The sequence below is a fragment of the Myotis brandtii genome, unplaced genomic scaffold (genome assembly GCF_000412655.1).
Source record: "Myotis brandtii unplaced genomic scaffold, ASM41265v1 scaffold32, whole genome shotgun sequence".
NCBI lineage: Eukaryota > Metazoa > Chordata > Mammalia > Chiroptera > Vespertilionidae > Myotis > Myotis brandtii.
This window is the reverse complement of record NW_005362269.1, coordinates 5,813,433-5,830,053: the sequence shown is the minus strand read 5'-3', so window position 1 is coordinate 5,830,053 and position 16,621 is coordinate 5,813,433. Positions and strand designations below refer to the sequence as shown.

Genomic DNA, 16,621 nt, shown 5'->3' with positions numbered 1-16,621 from the left:
AAAAAATTATTCCTCTATTTTGACATAATGACATTAGAAAACTGAATAATTTGAATAAAAGAAATTCAGGTTTTTCAGCTACTTGTAAAAAAATGGAATTCCCGGCAAGTCTGAGCCTGTCTTCTACCATCAGCTGGACTTCAGCAGCAGCCACCTGCCTGAACCATGCTCCAGCCCATTTCACTCACTCTGCTCACACCCCTGCAGTTTCTCACCGGAATCTCCCTGGCACTGCCACGCGCTCTGTACCTCATCATATTCAGCACTGACACCACGTGGGGGAGGGGGCGTGGGGTATGGCCAAGCAGAAAATGAGCACTTTCCCCCTCCCCCCTTCATAAGAGCAGTCTGACCTGTGGCTGGGAACACATCTCTCAGGTAATATTGCTCTTTCCTGGATAGCATGCCATCTGTATGTTTCTATTTTGAGTTCTTGTGGGGACAACTCCGCCAAGAAGGCCCCAGACTGAGCATTCAAAGCCAGGGTGAGAGGCCACCGACTGAAGGGCATGCTCATATCACACCAGCAGCAGGTAGAATCCGCAACAAAAAAGAGAAAATGAAGAGCTATTTCTGGAAAGCCTGCTTGTGCATATAGCAGTCTCTTGGTATCTGTGGGGGATTGGTCACAGGAACCCCTGCCCTCCATGGATACCAAAATCCACGCTCAGGTCCCTTATAAAAATGGAATAGTATTTGCATATAATCTATGCTCATCCTTCTGTATACTTTAAGCCATTTCCAGATTTCTTATAATGCCTGATACAATATAAATGCTATGTAAATAATTGTTAGACTCTAATAGTTGTTATGCTTAGGGAATAGTGGCAAGAAAAAGTCTGTACCTGTTCAACCCGACCCATCATGGTAGGCCTAACTACATAGTACATGTCGGTAACAATGTAACATTTTCCCACATATTTTTGATCCATGGAAAATTGAATATGCAAATGCAGAATCCGCAGATATGGAAGGCCGACTGTAATTGTGTGCTGTGAGCCATGGAGAGTCACAAAAACATTAAGTCCCTTTCCGTTCTGGCCTCTGAGACTGTATCACAGGTGGTACATAGCCAAAGGGGAACAGCAAGGAAGGTACCAGAATGACTAAAGTTTGAGAAACATTCATCTCATCAGTCAATTAACTCCTTTGCAATAGTAACTTCCCTTTGCTTAAATACCTGACTTGTTAGAAAATTCACTACAAACTTGACGAATTTATCATTTCTTCTACCTACAGTTTCTTCCTATTATTATTCATCGTCACTTCATTTTTCCAGTTTCCCTCCCAGTCCTTAGTTCTGCCCAAAGGCATGTGGTGGGAAAGGCCTGTCAGTGTGAATTTTTTTTATTGGCCTGTATTTTGAGAATATAACGCAAAGCAGATTAGAATAGCCAACTGATGTGGTCCACATTAGAGTCTCCTTTATGGCTCTGTAACTATCGGACTGGATTTGATACACATCAAAACAGCTTGAGAACAGCCTCATTGAAACCATTTCACCTTTAACTGCCTAAGGACCTGAGGAGCATTATGCTAAGCAAAATAAGCCAGTCAGAGAAAGCCAAGTATCACATGATCTCACTCATATGTGGAATCTAATGAACAAAATAAACTGCTGAATGAAATAGATCCAGAGACCTAGAAGCATGGGACAGACTGTCGAATCTCAGAGGGACAGAGTGCCGAATCTCTGGTCCAGATTGGCTGCTTGAGTATGTCAAATGGACAATTTTCTGTGAAGTGAGTATAGATTAAAGTGATTTTAGAGTGGCAGGACAAGAGACTGAAATATTAATTTGTTTCCTTCTTCACATCACTCATGCCAAACCTTGGCCCTTTTCATCACCATTTCAAACAGATTCCCAGGCTTTGTAATCACAAGGCTTAGAGATTTTGAGAGCAAAGCAGCAGAAAAAGCCGAAAGCAGTGAGTGTGTGTGGGGGGGAGGGGGAGGGGGGGTTGGTATTACCTATTGTACCAGGTAACTCTGATTGAATGGATTGTGCTAGGTGTGCTGGGAAGGGAGGCAAGAAGGAGAAGAGGAGACTTTTCCCAGCTGGGGGTGGACAAGAGGTCTGTGATTGCCATGAGTTCTATAGACCACTGTCCCCCCAGTGTCCCCAGGAGGGGTTAGGACTTCAGACGGAAGTGGGCTCCAGACAGTCCAAGGTTTCCCTCCCCCAGGAATAGCAGAGAGGTCTCTTCTCTAGACCTAAAGGGAACACGTGGGTCGGACCATAATTCTCTCAGCCAGCGCCAATGAGAGACAGTGGCTGGTGGGCCCAGGAGCCAAGCACGGGCAAAGCACTGGGACATCCTGAGATGCTAGCGACGTGGAGTGGAATGCCCTGCTGGGCCTTGTGGGAGGGGGCTGGGAATCAGGATTACATTGATTTGAAGAGAGTACTATTTCGTGCTCCTCGGAATTTCCTGCTCCATCAGCATGCACAGGTTTTTAATCCCGTCAGCACATTTTCAAGCTGGAAGAAATGCCAAGTCCTATTTCAGTCAGCAGGTCCCGAGGCTCTCTCCTGCCGGAGCACGTTTACTGGCCGGCGCTCCTTAGTGCGGATTAAAGCCATTTTATCTGGACACAGATTGTTTTTGAAGGTAAGCTTCATGAGGGGTAGGGTTTTTGTCCGCAGTAGTTTCAGTTTCTAAAACATTGCTTAGCTCAGAGTATGCAATCAGCAAATGCTTGTCACGGGACAGACTTGCTTCCTTCTGAGTGCTGCATGTTGAAAGGTATTGTGGGGATTATAAGAATGATAAGACCTAGGCCTATCCCTGGGGTAGATTCCACTATATTAGAGCATGCATTCTCAACTAGTGCGATACAGCCCCCAAAGGGGGGAACACTGGTGATTGGGGGGATGTGAACACCTATGCAGTAAGCTCCCTGACATTGGTCTTAGCAATGTTTTCTTAGATTTGACTCCAAAGGCAAAAATGAGCAAATGGAATTACATCAAACTAAAAAGCTTTTACACAGTGAAGGAAACCATCAGCAAAATTAAATAGGAGAAGATATTTGCAAATCATATATCCGATAAGGGGTTAATATCCAAAATATATGAAGAAGTCCTATAATTCAATAACAAAAAGAAACAATTCAATTGAAAAATGGGCAGAGAATCTGAATAGTAAACATGTTTCCAAAGAAGACATACACATAGCCAAGAGCACATGAAAAGATGCACTTATATTTTATAACAGCTTATAAAGTTGCTTTTAACAATTTATAGAGCCAAGGCGATAGTATTGGAAGCATTCTGTATTTCCTGGTTGCCAGGAGCACTATATGGATGGGCATTCCTTGGTTTATACAGTGGGGCCTTGACTTACGAGTTTAATTCATTCCGTGACGGAGCTCGTAACTCAAATTACTCCTATGTCAAATCAACAAGTGAACGAGTGAGACACGTGATGCTGGGCTGATGTTGTGGGGTTCACTGTGACGTTCGCTGCGCCAACTAGCGGTGGGGTATCTGAAGCTGGCTCGTAACCCGAATTTTAGCTCGCAACTCAAAGCAAAAAATCGGCTGAGAGACGGCTCGTATCTCGAAAAACTCGTTAGTCGGGACACTCGTAAGTCAAGGCCCCACTGTACTTTTCCTGGGGGTGAACCAAAGAACCAAAGAGGAGGGATTCCTCCCACATACACGCACACAGGTAATAAGACTAATTCTCTTTATTTCCAAATTGCTTTATTTCTCCTTGCCCTTTAGGGCATTCCTAGCAATCCTTTGGAAACCACTTTTTCTCAGTCACTGGAACACACACACCCACATACACACACACACACACACACACACTTGGGTACATTGGCTAAGAATATGAGTTCTGAAATCAGACCGCATGGGTTAAATGCTGGCTCGACCACTTAACTTGTTGGTACCCTTTCTACAGCTCACTCTTCCTTAAATAATCAAGATAATTATATTTTCTAAATTTGAGGGATACATGAGACAATCCATGTGTATCAATATAAAGAGGCTAGGTTTTATACCACAGTAACAACAACAACATTCTCAATGGTTTCAAACGACTAAGATTCAATTCTTACCCAAGCTATATGTGCGAGGAGGTTTAGCAGAGAAGTCAGCTATAGGACAGCGGTTCTCAACTGTGGGTCGCGATCCCTTTGGGGGTCGAATGACCCTTTCACAGGGGTCGCCTAAGACCATCGGAAAACACATATATAATTACATATTGTTTTTGTGATTAATCACTATGCTTTAATTATGTTCAATTTGTAACAATGAAATTGGGGGTCAGCACAACACGAGGAACTGTATTAAAGGGTAGCGGCATTGGGAAGGTTGAGAACCACTGCTATAGGATGACACAGGAGCGACCATTTGAACACTTGGCTTCTCTCTGTGTCTTTGGAGACAAGATTATATTTCCTCACTAATGAAAGTTTTGGCCATGAGATATGCTGTGGCTGGGAGCTGTGAGCATAAATGAACTGACTTGCAGCAGGTGCTATAGCAGCCAGAGTGTGCTTGCCCGGGCTCTCCTATTAGTCCTTCCCTCTATCTGATTGAAAGCTTCTCACAGACAAGGGTGGAATCTTCCGTGTCTTTTCTTCCCAACCACCTATCATAATCCCTGACAGAGCAGACAGACAGCCCAGAGTGACTGAGGGGATGAAAAGTCTGCTGTCAGCCACAGAGAACCGCGAGTGCAGCTCCCAGATGAAGCCAAGTCTGCCTGGTGAGTCCACGCCCCCTGGGTACCACTCACCAGACCAGAGCTGCTCTTGCTGGCCATTTGGGAAAACAGCCAGATCAACACGGGGATGGCTGTGCACCTCTAGACGTCAATGCAAGATTAGCCTTAAAGAATGATTGTGAGGAAATGTAAGCACATCGCATGGAATCGTGAGAAAAGCATGGTTCTCAGGTGCCAGCCTCAACCTTCCGCTGGCTCTCAGTGCAAACCCAGACAAGCCTCGCTGCTCTCGTCTGCTTCCTCTCCCCCCATAATGGCAGCTACGCAGCATAAACATTAAGGTCTTTTCCTCTTAAAGAAAGTCCTCTTCTACGATGCACAGGAATGGGATGTTCTTCAGACGACAAATTACAGCTGCGAGAAGATATCGGGGCCCACAACTCAAAAATGCTGTAATTAGGCAGTTTTTGCCCAATTGCAACAAAACAAAAAACGCCACAGCTCTTCAAAATCACTCCAAATGCACACCTGGATTCTGGGAGGATTTAGGCATAAGAGCCAATGGTAGCACAGTGTTCTGAAACAGAAACTTGTAAGCAACCTTTAAAAAGAGACATCGGCGGAGAATTTATCGATTGTCGGGGAGGGAAGAAAATGAGAGATGGATACCAAAGTGCAACTAGTCGCATCCCCTGTCCCAGGTGAAAAATGTGATCTCCTGCGTCGCGAGCTTTTGTTGATAAAGGTGGGGACTCATTTGTCTTTAGCCGACACCAAAGAAAACAAGTGAAATATGACCAGGCCTCTGCTGAGTGTTCGGATGAAATCCCTACAGTGGCCATCCTGCCGCTGGACGAGCGTTCCTACCAGTACAAAGCCTGATTAACACGCGGGCCCGAGTGATATTAAAAACACACGCTGTGAAAATCCCTCCCCAAATAGATTCTTTCTCTGGAGTAAAACACCAAGGGAGCTACCTGTCCTGTCTTCTCTCTGTTTTCATTAGGAAAAGTTGTCAGTTGTACACGGCAGTGTCTTTTATGAGACGGCGAGTTATAGCTTCAAAGGGCCCAGTGCCTCTCTGATGCTTGTGAGAAAGGTTTAGAGGGATGAGTTCAGAAACAGGAAGGCTAGTACGTGGACTCCTGGCACAAGAGCCTTCTTACCTCTTAATTTGGCCCTTCTGTTCAAGTTTTGATGCCCAAATTGGCCTGCCAAAGCTTAGTATCAGAGGTATTGCAGTCCTACAGACGTCTTGCCAGTTTCTACAATTACCTCGAGCCTTAAACAAAGGAGAAGCAGTAGTGATCCACAGGTAATATCTATTCCTGCTTCTCTGGCACATACCCCTGAGGCCTAATATTCTTCCCATGTTACATGCAAGGGTTCTTGAAACAGTGGGACAACGAATGCAGCACAGGGAACTACCAAACCCTCAGAAAATCCTGTCTGCTCAGTGCACAAAGGCATGTACTGTCTGTTTTTTTTATTATTATTATTCAGCATTACACAACCAGAGCTTGGAAGTACTATGAAGAATGAGGCAGCACCAGAAAGGAGAGGGTGAGGAGAGAGGGGAGGGTATACTTCAGGCAGGAGGAGCAAATCCCTACAGTGGCCATCCTGCCGCTGGACGAGCGTTCCTACCAGTACAAAGCCTGATTAACACGCGGGCCCGAGTGATATTAAAAACACACGCTGTGAAAATCCCTCCCCAAATAGATTCTTTCTCTGGAGTAAAACACCAAGGGAGCTACCTGTCCTGTCTTCTCTCTGTTTTCATTAGGAAAAGTTGTCAGTTGTACACGGCAGTGTCTTTTATGAGACGGCGAGTTATAGCTTCAAAGGGCCCAGTGCCTCTCTGATGCTTGTGAGAAAGGTTTAGAGGGATGAGTTCAGAAACAGGAAGGCTAGTACGTGGACTCCTGGCACTAGAGCCTTCTTACCTCTTAATTTGGCCCTTCTGTTCAAGTTTTGATGCCCAAATTGGCCTGCCAAAGCTTAGTATCAGAGGTATTGCAGTCCTACAGACGTCTTGCCAGTTTCTACAATTACCTTGAGCCTTAAACAAAGGAGAAGCAGTAGTGATCCACAGGTAATATCTATTCCTGCTTCTCTGGCACATACCCCTAAGGCCTAATATTCTTCCCATGTTACATGCAAGGATTCTTGAAACAGTGGGACAACGAATGCAGCACAGGGAACTACCAAACCCTCGGAAAATCCTGTCTGCTCAGTGAACAAAGGCATGTACTGTCTGTTGTTATTATTATTATTATTATTATTATTCAGCATTACACAGCCAGAGCTCTGAAGTACTATGAAGAATGAGGCAACACCAGAAAGGAGAGGTGAGGAGAGAGGGGAGGGTATACTTCAGGCAGGAGGAGCAAGAAGTTGTCTCAGCAGAAACCCAAAAGAAGTGAGGGAGTCACCATTGGAGATCCGGGGGAAGGGAAACTGAATCTGGTACATCGAGGAACACCGAGAAGAACTCTGTGTAAGATAGAGGGCAGTCGTAGATGAGTTCAGGGATGGAAGGGACCAGATTTACAGAGCATCTTGGAGAAGTTTCTATGGCCTAGTCTGGATTTTTATTCTACAGTTGAGCAGTGCCAATGGAGTATGTTAAGGATGGGCGTGATGGGAACTGGTTTACATTTTAATTTAGATAAATTCCAACAAGACTTCACAAGAGTCTAAAACTTTGATGTACTAACTACCTTAGAATTCATTCCAAAAGTAGTGTTCTAGTAAAAAGAACTTGATGATAATGGGTTCTACAATTTTGTTCAACTTAAATAATTATTTTGGAATGGATTTCCCACTTCCTCTGCCTAGCCAAATTCATAGAGCACAATGATCAAGACCATGAGTTATGAAACCAAAATGTCCCATTTTGGGGTCCAGGTGCCATCGCTTACTAGTCATCAGACCTTCCTTGAACCTTTTATATCTATGAAATGGGGATTATGGTGCCCTTCTTTGAGGAGTGTGTGTGTGTGTGTGTGTGTGTATGCGTGTGGGTGCATGTGCACCTTTGATCTGCTTAGCAGGGTACCTGGCACATGCAAATACTCAATAGCTCCCTATACTGAACCATCCATCACCCCACCCTCCAGCTCCCACATCCATCACCTTCTTCCTTCCTTTTCTGAGTACCTGTGTGTGTGTGTGTGTGTGTGTGTGTGTGTGCGGGTGCATGTGCACCTTTGATCTGCTTAGCAGGGTGCCTGGCACATGCAAATACTCAATAGCTCCCTATACTGAACCATCCATCACCCCACCCTCCAGCTCCCACATCCATCACCTTCTTCCTTCCTTTTCTGAGTACCTTCTCTAATCTATGGCAGTCACACTCTGCCACACACTATTTAGCACTTCCTTGACTTGATGTGCTCTGAGAGGCTTGTGCTGGAGGAAGGAGAAAGAGGGTCAATGACAGAGCTGCCAATGTCAAGAGGATGCGCAAGGCGGGAGATAAGGGCAGGTATGAAGAAGCAAAAAGGAGTCTGCCACTAAATTTGTCTCAGACAGTTTCTAAGAGAAAGTGAAGGGATTAGAACTCACCCGATATCTTAAAGCTAGCAATTCAGGAGGAAAGGAAAGGAGAAGGGCTGTCTTAGGGTTTGTAAAAAATTAAGACTGCCTTCCTCTCTGCAAAAGATAGCACTTTAATGATTTTAACTTCATATAATCAAATCATCAAATATTAAAAGACTGAAACTGGTTAAAAGAATTCCACTTACCTTTTATTCCCATTTAATTTCTATGCCAGATATTACCCACACCTTCCATCCATCCCTTAAGAAGGGGAACTTTAACAGTCTGAACAGTTTAAGAGACCCAGAAGTGGGGAAATTCTCTGGGCAAGAACAGACAGCATAGGAGATCAAGAATATATAGCGAACCAAATCAAATCACAACCATTTTTTTAAACTTTCTTTGGGATAGTAACTGTGGTGGTTAATTTTGTGTGTCAATGTGATTAGGTCATGCCGTGATCAGATATCTGAACAAACATTATTCTGGGTGTGTCGGTGAGAGCATTTCTGGATGAGGTTCACATTTGAACTGGTAGACGCTGTACAGCAGACTGCCCTCCCTAATGTGGGTCGGCCTCATCCAATCAGTTGAAGGCCTGACTAGCACAAAAAGGCTGACCCTCTCTTGAGTCAGGGGGAATTTTTCAGATTGGAATTGAATCATTGGCTCTTTCTAGTACCTCAGCCTGCTGTCTTTTGGACTAGATCTTAAACATCAGTGCTCTGTTTTCTCCAGCCTTAGGACTCGGACTACAACTGCATCATCAGCTCTCCCAAGTGTCCAGCTGGCTAGCTGCAGATTCTGAGACCGGTCAGCCTCCATAATCATATGAGGCAATTCCTTATAATAAATCTCTTCACACACACACACATCCTATTGGTTCTGCTTCTCTGGAGAACAGACTAATTCAGTGGTAGAGAATTTTATCCCCACATTCAGTTTACAGAAAGAGAAGTATATCAGAAAAGCAAGTGAGCACGACTTTGCATGAAAAGAAACATTCATAAAGGATTCTCCCACGTTACATAATCTCCACATCCGCCACTCACTCCTTACAGATGTGAACTAACCCTTCTCTGGGAGAGAACATGAGACTTTCTTAGCTTTGTTTGGGAAAATGGCCACCATTGCCATAGACTATTAGTCACTTCTGCTTCCCAGGAGAGGGAAACCCCATTATGTGACAGTATCAAGAGTTCTCAAGCACGAAGTTAAAACTTTCCCTTGGATCTCTGCCAGAAAAGGTGGCCAGGCTTGAGTTTACAATGTGGTCATGTAAGAATGAGCGATGTCACAACTACAAAGAGCTTAGAGCAGTGGTTCTCAACCTTCTGGCCCTTTAAATATAGTTTCTCATGTTGTGACCCAACCATAAAATTATTTTCGTTGCTACTTCATAACTGTAATGTTGCTACTGTTATGAATCGTAATGTAAATATCTGATATGCAGGATGGTCTTAGGTGACCCCTGTGAAAGGGTCGTTCGACCGCCAAAGGGGTCGCGACCCACAGGTTGAGAACCGCTGGCTTAAAGTAGTCTTGACCTTGCTGACAGTGGGGCTACCACAGATTCTGAGACATTAACTGCTTAACACATGGGAACTTGTCAGGCAAGTTGGTAAGTAGGCAACTAGACGTTGGAAGTAGGGTGCTCCTCTTGGTTAAGTGTCTATTCCATGTGCTTACAGAAGGGTCTTGAGAGAGTTGCCTTTGTTTTATTAACGGCTCTCTCTGTATACTTTGTGTAAAAGCCAGACCTAATGAGTCAGATTCACTTTCTCCTACAGTCTCTACAACACACGAATGTCAAAGAGGTTAACCAACAAGCAAGCTCCCTCTCTTGGACTCAAAACATGGCAGAAAGAAAGAGATGCATAAAAGGAGAAGAAAGAACATACAGTCCCTCGTTATGGCCGAGAAGACCTCAGGTTAACAAAAAAATGCCCATCTGAGGGGCACCTCTGCTATTCAGAAATGTCGGACATACCCGTTACGGTAACAACTTTTTGCACATGTAAAGCTCTTCCTATTAAAAAAAGGAAAACTTGTCCCCAAAGGTTACATGGCACATCTTCCTCATTTACTAGCACTTTCCATTTGGGTTCCAATCCTATTATTCAGGAGATATGAACTGGCCAGTGGGAACATTTCCAGCAACAATATTTCAGAATTAAAATCTAATTTAACCAAGATGACCCCTAGAAATTACAAAGCTCAGGTAAAAGGAAACCCTTTATCATAAAAGGCCATGCGTTTTTCATTCCACCAAGAGTGTGCTGGGAAAAGTCGCCAATCATTTTTTATCATCTACGCCACCTTTCTCATCACACAGTGCCTTGTAATGGGCAAGCAGTAAAAAGAACAGCATGTCAACTAACTGATATATGTGTGAGAATGAGCCCAGGTCCGGGAAACACAAAAAAAGTCATTTCAGAGTGGCTGAATAGCTTGGGAAAAGTCACAATTTAAGCAAGTAATTATACAATGAAGATATTAGCTTAGGGAATAACTCAATACTTTCAGATTTAAAATTGTCTTTTTTTTTTTAACACAGAGCAGTGAAATAGCAGCTTACGTATCAAAAAGACCCATTCCCATATGCCAGTTCTATTCTATATTCCTTACGTGACCTTGAACAAGGCACTTAATATTTTGCACCTCTGCTCCCTCTTCTATAAAATACAAGTAAACTACCTAGGCGGATGGGTGTGAGTACTTAACATGTTTGTCACCTAGCTTAGAAAGTAGCAAGCTGTGGGTGTTTTATAAATGTTCTGTCCTTTCTTTCAGTTAAAAGTTGAAAGAGATTTGGCCTTAGCGTGCTCTGTCTCCTTAGGGGAATAAAACAAAAACAAACAAATAAAAAAAACCCACTCCCCCCCAAAAAAAACCCACCCTGCTCCTGTTAAAGGGAGAGATTCTTGAGGCTGGGCTTGTTGCAGATTTTCTCTCTCTTTCATAATAATGTCAGGTGCCAGAGAACGAGTTCTTCAGTGGATCCAGACGGAAGCCCACAGTTATTTCCCTGAGGTCCAGGCAGGCACTCGGGAATCACCCAGTTAGTTTCTGTATATTGGAAAGACCTGATTTCCGAGTTGCCAATGTCAGACGACTGTAAGTATTCACAGAGTTTCTTTCTGTTGCTGTAGATTTAAGCTTCAAATCCTGAAACACAGCACAGCCAGGCCGAGCAAGCCACTGAAACAGGCATCAGGCAACTCCCTCTCTCACCTGGATTTAGCTCCAGTCAGGGTTATGGTGCGATGAGACTCGCTCTAAACTCTGTCCTCGCGTTAAGAATGTCAGCAGAGCTGCCTCAAAGCTGTCTCTAATCTCCAAGCTTTGCAAACTTGAGAAAGAGAAACTATAACGAGCAGCAGGGTTTTACTGGAAGTCAATACCTAGAATATTGTATCAATTATTTAGAAAACGGAAGTCACATCCAAACCAGACATTTTAAACACACTGGCTGGCCCGGCAGGTAGAGAAGAGTGCATCTCAGTCTAAATGGATGGAGCGGCACACAGCTCACCTTTTCAGGGTCACAACCATACCCTTGACTCCCCACACAGCAAGTACAAGGTACCAGGCTGCTTACAGAGCTACTGCCCTCAGGCCGGGGGTTAGGAAATACAGAAAGAACCCACATTTACCCCCGGATTGACTCCACTCACAAAGGAAGGAGTAGAACTCCTTGACTTCCTTCTCCTTTTGGTCGTTCGTGAACAAAGACAGAAAAGAGCAACCTGTGGAGAACCATGTGTGCAGCAGGAGTCAGTAAGCATTTCAGACGACATCCTGTGTCACCTGTGATTTGTACCAGTCCCCTCTCTTCAACCTCAGGGCGAACGCCTTCCCTTACCGTCAGACAGCTACGATTTGTTGTCTTCTAAAAATGCCACAGACTGACTCCTGTTAAATATCAAGCACGTGCAGAAGTAAAGGAACATTTCTGTCTAAGCCAAGTCCATGAACGTGTGGGCTCAGAGGAAGAACACACTCCACGCCAGCTACCCTGACCTTCTTCCTGGTCCTCCACCTGCAGGTCCAGCGTCCAGGCCTTTATATCTGCTGTGTCCTCTCACTAAAATGCTCTTCCCCAAGCTCTCTGCACAGCTGGCTTCGTCACGTAATACAGGTCTTTACTCAAATATTACCTCCTACATGAAGCTTTCTCTGGCCATACTACCTAAGATAGCACCCCTTTCTCCATCTATGTAGGTGCACTGCTCAATATCCAACAGCCCACTCCTATGTACTTGAGGATGGTTGGTACCCCCTCTAAAACATGGCTCCATGGAGAGAGAGACACTGCTTTGTTTACTACTGGAACAATGCCTGACATATAGTGGGAGGTCAGTAAGTAAATAAAAAAATAAATGTGTTATCTTGGACAAATCACTAAAGCTGTCATTTTTTTCTTATGGATACATAACATAATGATATTGAACGCCTTTAAGTTTTGCAAAGAAATGAAAACACTTTGAAAAACTGCTTGATAAACCCTAAACTTCACAATTAGTAAATCGCTTTTGTCATCTTTATTGTTAACCAGCTCGTCCATCACAGTGCCAGGTAGCAATGGATTTTGAAGCTTTGCCTTGATTTGTAAACTTGTCCAAGAGGGGGCGGACCTCTTGAAAGCAGTAATCGTATTTTATTTTTCTTTAGGCCTGACTTAAAGTAGACACAATAAATTCTTGTCGACTGACAGATGGAGAATTGGATGGATGGAGTAAATGAGACGCCTAGTGGAGGTGTAAAAGGAAAGGAGATGGGAATTAAGACAAACACTAGATGTGGTAACAGAGCAGCACCTAAAGGCTCCCAAATCAGGCACCCTGAAAAATATCTGGATGGAGCCCCAGGCCAGAGGTCTGGCCTGAATCACTGCTCAGAAATCACTAAAACTGTCATGGTTAATTACATGCTCATAAACTAGAGGTCGTACATGAGCCATGAATCCTCTGGGTTAAATGACAACAGATACAAGGCCCTCAGGAGAGATGAGAATTCCTGTACCTAAGGGTATGGCCAGCCCAAGGCCTGAAGGCAATTGCAGGGGCATTTCGTTAGAGTGGAAATAAACATGCTGATGTAACTAGTTTATCAATGCACAGTCAGAAATGACACTGGGCTCAGTCCTGGGTGGGTCTGGGCACTGGAGATCTCTTTTGATAAAATGGCATTCTCTCTAATCACATTTACTTTTTAAAATATATATATTTTATTGATTTTTTACAGAGAGGAGGGGAGAGGGATAGAGAGTTAGAAATATCGATGAGAGAGAAACATCGATCAGCTGCCTCCTGCACACCCCCTACTGGGGATATGCCCGCAACCAAGGTACATACCCTTGACCGGAATCGAACCTGGGACCCTTCAGGCCGCAGGCCGACACTCTATCCACTGAGCCAAACCGGTTAGGGCTAACATTTACTTTTTACATCTTGTGACATTCATCCTATACTTGGGAGAGTCACTCATGCCAACAATTTATTATCTATGGTTCTGGTTCATGAAAATAGATGAGACCAGAATTAACTGAATGCATATCTAGATACAAAACTAAAGAATTTTAGAGCAAGAGAGTGCCGTGGAGACCATGTAACCCAGCCTTGCCATTTTAACAGAAGAAATTGGGGCTCAAGGCCCTGGGGTGACTTGCCCACAGTCACACAAGTATTAGTAGCAGGACTGAAGTCATGATGTAGGTCTCTGACTTCTTGCCCAGTGTTCTTTCCGCTTTACCTTTCTGTCAGTACTGAATTATAACCCAATCAGTCAGACCTTTGAAGTGGCCATGGAACAGAACAATACAAAATATCAAGCAATGAATGAAAACAAGGTCCTTATCTTCCTCCAGAATTTTACATCATTAGGAAGAATGTTCCAGATATACAAAAATAGCAACATTCCTTCAATTATTTAGAATTTATGTTAGAGCCAGAAGAACCCTTAGCAATCATTAAGTACAATTCCCTAATCTTATAGATGATGCAATGGATTTCAGAGAGGTTACTTTCCCAGTACCACACGGCCGTTTAAAATGAGACCCATCTAGCTAATAAAATTATTTTTACACTATTATATACAGGTCACCCAACTGTCTGGGTATATGGGTTGTGAAGATGCTTTGAACAAAATTCTTTTTCATTCTAATCAAGTCAAATGGATCTTCTAGCAAAAAATGGAACAATGGAGGCCAAGGGCACCTAGCATCTAGGGAAAACACTCTAGAAGTGATGTCATTTTCTCTAAAACAAAAAATCAATTCTATTTTTCATCCAACATGTGAAACATACTTAGGTCAGATGCAAATCCCCAAGCCAGTGTTTAATACGGAGCCCAAGGAGCTGGATGAACTTGCCCATGGCCTGACCGTGAGGCGACGACTTAATAAATTTTTGTTGGATGGATTGACGGGTAAGTGGATGAACAGAGCCAATCGAAGGCATATGGCAGTTATTAAAAGGAAAGGAAATGTATTTTACATTTATAGCACATCTTGATGCGGACAAGCCACATTTCAAGTTCTCCATAACTTTACATGTAGCCTGTGGCTACGATATTGGACAGTGCAGATTTAATCCTTTTCTACTCTTTCCTATTTTTCCAGAATTTTAATTTTTGAAAACTTCTAGCAAGACCCCAAATCACTTTGATCACAGAGCGTACAGTGAGCTGCACAATCTTTTTCACCCCACAGCACTGGAATTTAATACTTGATCCCGTGGGTTTGTTCTTGCCTAAAAGATTGCTATTTCAGTGCCAGCAGCTACACTGATTTCCCCAACTCAACATCTCAAGGTCAGGGATACGGGGTCCAGAGCATCATAGTCCTCCTACCCCCTAGCAGCCTCTCTCTTTATCCATTGGTTACTGACCAGTACTCATAGGTTTTTTAGTTTAAAGTCTTAGTTTAATGCATTAGAATTAAGGATATGTAAACTTCCTACATGGAGCAAACTAAGCTACAGGTCCACAGTGGAATTTCAAACACCAATACTCTAGGAAAGAGAAAAAATACTTATTTTTTGTTATGGAACTTCTCTGTTTTGATATCATATCCATTATCCTAATCTTTTCCTTAACATTACAGAATCCATTCTATTATTATGTCCTCTATCTGTCCTATGACAAAGCCAATGTCCCGTGACATTTAGAGATGAGTTCAAACCATGCTCATGGGAAACTGCTAGTGGATGGGTTGGAATTAGCTCCCTGAGCCATCGTTTTGTTACTCTATGCCAGTGATGGCGAACCTTTTGAGCTTGGCATGTCAGCATTTTGAAAAACCCTAACTTAACTCTGGTGCCGTGTCACATATAGAAATTTTTTGGTATTTGCAACCATAGTAAAACAAAGACTTATATTTTTGATATTTATTTTATATATTTAAATGCCATTTAACAATGAAAAATCAACCAAAAAAATGAGTTTGCGTGTCACCTCTGACACGCGTGTCATAGGTTCGCCATCACTGCTCTATGGTGTTCCTCTCATCCAATTCTCAGAGAGTATTGTGTTCTTATACATATATAGTGTTCTGTAGGTATGGCTTCTGAAGGCAATAAAATCTAAGTGTTAATATCTAATGGGCCTCTTAAAACTTTGAGCAAGTTCGTTAATCTCCTGAGATTTAGCTCTCGGAACTTTCTAAAAAGCACAACTGGTGTTCAGTAGTGGAAAATGCAAAGTAAGTAAAGTATCCAACACTATTCCTGGAAGAGAACAGAGTGTCAGAAAATGTTGATCCAGAGATTCCAAGAGAATTCGAATAAAATATTATTTTTTCCTACTATCTGTTCAGTGTCTATGGGGTGAGTATTCTGGAGGACATACTTTGAGAAATGCTGCATTATGCACCCAATGACACAGAAAATAAGTGAGTTAAAGGTAAATTTTTACTGCCCACTTTACCTCCATAACTGTTAGTTCAGCTCATTAAAACAAAATTTAGATGAAGTATCTATGGCTGGGCTATCACTTTCTTTCTCTTATTTATTTATTTTTTTGTTGCTCCTTAAACTGTTGGTTGTAAGATTCTGAGCCCAGGTACTATGTAATCAGAGACACTTCCACCCTAAAAAAATACTTTTCAAGTTGTGAAATGCCCTGGGTTCTTGTACCAAGTGGTTTTTAACTTATGGAAATGATTGAATGATCATATGGAGAGGCCAAAGCCATTGAAAGGAGAAATTATGATTTACTTTCCCTGAGGGAAGAAGGGGCACACCACTCCATGCAGGGCCAAATGGGGAGGCACCGGGCTTAGTCAGAGAGAAGGAGTAATGGGGGAGCCTAGACCAGAGACTTTATTGGGTGTTCCTCAGTAAGGCAGAATAAACAGTTTAGGATTGGCTAGTTTGAATAATTCTAGTAGACTTTGGGC

The 16,621-nt window shown here is 43.1% G+C and overlaps 1 protein-coding gene across 1 annotated transcript in view; it reads right to left on the bottom strand.

Moving 5' to 3' along the window:
* SGCD (sarcoglycan, delta (35kDa dystrophin-associated glycoprotein)) overlaps positions 1–16,621 on the bottom strand; it is a 298,931-nt gene that overhangs the window by 153,654 nt on the left and 128,656 nt on the right. The gene's annotated exons all lie outside the window — the stretch shown is intronic.